Below are 5,022 nucleotides of genomic sequence, written 5' to 3' on the forward strand. Positions count from 1 at the left end.
ACGATTGTAAAGATTGATCTATCGAACAACCGAATTAAATAGATAGGAAACATATCGAACCTGATAAATCTGGAACTCCTAAACCTGAAAAGAAATGCTTTGAGAAGACTTTCCAACACGATCTTAGTGTAGCTGACAAAACTGAGAATTCTTGACATAACGGAAAACCAAATCATCGACATTGAGCCAAATGCTGTAGTAGCTCCGAGTCGAAACATATGGATGAACGTGAGTCATAACAGTCTAGTATCAATAAATGTCACAAATATAGTTATGAGTGGACCTTTTTGTTCCAGAGACTTTTCCAATAATAAGGCGACTAAATTAACCTACTTAATTGATATTGTCTTTATTAATACAAGTTTTAAATACGGCCCAGGAAACGTGATAATGAGAGACAACACTATAACAGTATTTCCGGAATTCGATTAGCTTGGTGTTCCAGATATGACTCTGATTGGCACTCTATGGAGCTTTGGGTTCGATTTTCGAGGCAGTAACATTTCATGTGACTGTAAAACGGTGCCATTCCTCAGTCTAGCTAAAGAAGTTATAGAACGCATCTGGCCAGATATTTACAATGTGACATGTGACATCCATCTCGACTAAAGGGTGTTGTAATAAAGGATTTACTAAGACATAGTAAGTTGAATGAAAGTAAGTTGGATGAATTTATTTGTCCCATCGATGCATAAGGTGACTGTCCAGTTGGGTGCAATTGTACCGAACAACCTAGCAGATCAAGATTTATAGTCGACTGTCAAGGAGCTCGTTTAACTAAGCTACCTGATCGTTTGCCCAAACCTCCATGTTTATTTGTGTTAAACGTGTGTGATAATGTTCTATCTGTGATAGATAAGAGGAACTATTTGGGAAAAGTTTCTGTTCTCAGTGCGTGCAATAATACGCTTACGACAGTGGACGAATCAGCGATATACTTGATGAAAACTGTAACACATATATCTCTTGCAAAGAACAGGGGCTTTCTACAAGCCTTACCCAAAACTATCCAGTATCTGCCTGGTGATTTCTTGGATCTTCAAAACGTGCACGTCTTCTGTGACTGCAACACTGTATGGTTGTCATAATGGTTGCAATTTCGCCCAGTTGATTCAGAAACTGTATTTTGCGTCACAGAAAAACAAGGATACATAAAAGCTATCGATCTGAAAAAGATCTTGAAGATAAATGTCAGGTAAGAGATTTTACCACCATGCTCGTATGTATCTGCCTAGCCGTGATTCTCGTATTAATCGTACTTCCTGTTACGATTTGTTACAAATTTCGATTTGAACTTTTCATATTACTTCGGAGACATGATGATTCCTACCATGAATTCAAATATGACATCTATATATCCTGTGATGAGAACAACTACCACTTACGTAAAGGATCATGCAAAGTCTTTTGCCCTATTCAGAATATTTTGAATATCGTATATACCTCCCAAAGAGAGACTGCATGCCAGGAATTATAGAGGAGGAAGAAGCTCAAATTATATTAAGCCAGACCAGATGCTTTCTGGTTATATTTTCTACCAGCTATCTCAGCCAACAGGGAAGACCGCGCACTGAGGTAGAATGGAAGTACGTCTAGAACCTGTATTTCAAGGATAGATACAAGAAAATCATTATGATCAACTTTGACCATCTACCTGAACGTCATGTAGGGCCTCGGAAAATCAAAGCCTTTGTTAGAGTAGGAAGTGTCGTTGACTTCGGAAATCGGAACGGAATGCATCTAGATAACGTTCAAAGAGCCATAGGATTAGGTAGAAAAACATCCGTGATTATGGTGCCAATGTTCAGTGTTCAATATCCATCTATTGAGATCTAGGAACAAAATAGATTTTGAGCGATAAAACTCAATAAGTTTTAAAGCTTTAAAGTGGTCAATGATCCATTGCATTTTTCCTTGCTTTAAATGATGTGCCTTCAATGATGCATGGGCTTGTTTTTGTTTCTGAAGTTCTTTGCCAGCAGATACGTACAAAACTCGTGCATTCGTATAGAATGGCTATCTTATTATGACTCAAAACAGAATTTCTTTTACCATTGTACACTCATAAAACTTCCCTCTACTGTAAAAATTTGGATGGCTTTTTCGTCTGAATGTTGAACAAATGTAGACAGTAGATGTTTTGCGTCACACTTCCGGATGTCGTGAGACAGACCATGACATTAGATTGTCATTTTAGTCCGGGTGACAACGAAGTTTGCAATCGAGGTTACAAGAACAATGTTAGTCACGTTCGTAATAGGTGAAATTGTATTTATGAACATATTTATATTATTTCATCGAAATGTCATTTACGCCTCGTACAGTTCATACGAGTGCTAATTTTGCGGACACTATACGTCTCCTGCTATCGTTTGACTTGTCTGAAATTTGTCATAAATTTGGAGGAAGCTTTTTTTTTTTTTTTTTTTTTTTAAATATGTTTATACGTCTTTTATAGAATTCTTCGATGCTTTCGTATTAAAAAGAGGCGGACATGGCTTAGTTCAAAATGTGGAACTATACATTCTTTATATGTGTCAAGCAGTCGAGCTGCACTGTTTAAAAGACTTTTGACATCTGATTTGAACGTTATCTGTTTCTCTAGAGCACTTTTACATCATTTTGTCTTATTTACTTGCAAATTATTTATTTAATTTTTTGTAATAATCAAATATTGAATGTAATACTTGTGAATTACAGTGCAACACTTAGTGCTTATATTTATTCAATATTTGTAATAAGGCCTTTTTTGCCTATCTTGGATGAAATACATCATTCTTTATGAACACAATCGTAAAAACAGGTTCATATTTATATTTTTATTTTTGGTTTTGCATTCAAACATTTTATTGTTACCTATACAAACTGGCAGTTGGAAAGGACCATATGTTACCACAACACTGGGGTGCTCTGCTTACAGTTACTACAGGTAAACATCACCAACGCATATTTTAACAGTAATATTAATACCTGATTCATCTGGCTTAGTGATTTAAAAAAAAAGGAGAGAGAGAGAGTTACGTGTGTGTATGTGTGTTTATACTATCTTATGATCTTATCTTTTTAAGTAGTGGTACTTGTTTCTTGTTTAACAACACAGAGTATTAACATCAAAGGAATTAGTGACCCTTCTCCTCCCCCACCCCACCATGATGCACCTCTAACAGGATGGGAGCTAAATTCTAACCATCGCGGTTGGGAATCGAACCCGGTATGTCTGTTTCACAGTGGGATGCACATACCACTAGAATAAAACATATGGACCGGCTAGGTTGGTTAGTAAGTAGCCTCATCTACCTATATCGCTGCACACCAATCCTTCAATAAGCCTACGGAGCAAGTATGGAGTTGTCCAAAATATCAGCCCCCTCCAAACTCCTCTGTTGAAACTAATGAATGATTAGTGGTTCTGATCATAAAATCGAATCGTTTACAGACAGATATGTCCGCAGCACATCCGTATACATTTTAGACTGGTAGTTTTCGCGTCGCTTGATCTGTCGTCGTTTGTAGGGTCCATTTGACGATATGTACAGAATATTTCTCGATCAAATCGATTGTTTGACAACTTCTGAATCCAAGTGGAATAACACAGCCTTATTATATTCTCATTTTTTTCTCTGTTAACTTTGAATTGTCATAATCGTTCAGTATTTTACGATACTGAACTCACGCGCAACTTCATATTGCACTCATAAAGGAACTACTTTCTATTGTTAACAAACAATGGACGCAGATGGCCAGCACTTTTTGTAAACAAATCATGTACACTCACATAGTAGGCGGTTTACAGTTTGGTTGATTACATTTCTTTCTGAATGAACTAAAGCAGATGTTTCGTGGACTGCCACTTACCAGCTGCTTTGCTACATTTCGTGTTAACTTTTTTAATACAATGTTTCGGATTTAGGCGGGAAATGCCAGATTTCATAAAATTGTTGGGTACCTACAAATAACATGCAAGTGACAAGGCATAAACTGTCTTCTTTAGCTAGTAATAAGAATGTCAAAAAATATACTTACAGTTTTACATCCTGAATTTCCTTCTGCAAATCCGAATTACATGAGCCATGTCATGGGTTCTCAAGCTTGATTACACATTTGAAATTGTACTGTAATTTCGACTATATTCCAAGTGCAATTATATCCTCCTTACTGCACTCAAAATGAAATAAACATTAAATTCCATAGCGTCTTATTGATAATTGCAATTGAAAGACTTCATATTTATCCCACATTATGATTTCAAATATTCGATGACAGAACAGAAACCACACTTGTAGATGTCAACACGCTTCTACCTCGCTATTTCAATCCGATGTATTTCATGTAGAATTTGTACAGATGAATCCAGTCCGTAATCACAAAATTTCGTAGAATCAACAAAATTACCAAAATCTATTCATTCCAGATCAAACGGAAAAGTTGTTGCAATGCGCATTCATTCACAATATGAATCTAAATTTCAATTTTATGTAGAACAAAACGCCATTTTCTTTCAAAGGTTATGTCTATCGCGCGACTAAGTTCAAATTTATTTGGGCGGAGTTATGTGCGCATTAATAATGTTGTTGTTATGTAATGATGAATCTGCGCTTGTGCATTTAGTTTGGAATACGGCATACATTCAGTTAATTTGTTTCTTGCAGTGTATTTTATTTATATAATTAAGATTTAGGTAGCATAAAAAAATTAGTATATAATAAAAAGGTTACTGAATTTATATTGGAAAATATGAACTCGTTTTGTCGGATGGATATACTGCACTCCCAAGGTCGTGCAGTATTCCATCCGAAAAACTCGTTCATATTTTCCCATACAAATGCAGTAACTTATAAATATGTCATGTTGCCAGCTTGAATTTCCTGGCATTATATGTGTTTAAACTATCTACCAGTGTGTTCCGGAAAGAATTGTATGATGTAAAATTGCACATTCTAAATGAACAGGTGACATTAGACAAATCAATCGTCCATCAGTATCAACACAGGTGGGAGAGGTACAGTTTTCTCGGACTAAGTG

At 36.0% G+C, this 5,022-nt stretch overlaps 1 pseudogene; it reads left to right on the forward strand.

Annotated features, from left to right (window-relative positions):
- The first annotated feature begins 273 nt into the window (after window positions 1–273).
- On the forward strand, window positions 274–1,836 carry LOC149801659 (uncharacterized; annotated as a pseudogene).
- The last annotated feature ends 3,186 nt before the right edge of the window (window positions 1,837–5,022 follow it).

The sequence above is a fragment of the Sinohyriopsis cumingii genome, chromosome 4, assembly GCF_028554795.1.
Source record: "Sinohyriopsis cumingii isolate HCF-2022 chromosome 4, ASM2855479v2, whole genome shotgun sequence".
Taxonomy (NCBI): Eukaryota; Metazoa; Mollusca; class Bivalvia; order Unionida; family Unionidae; genus Sinohyriopsis; species Sinohyriopsis cumingii.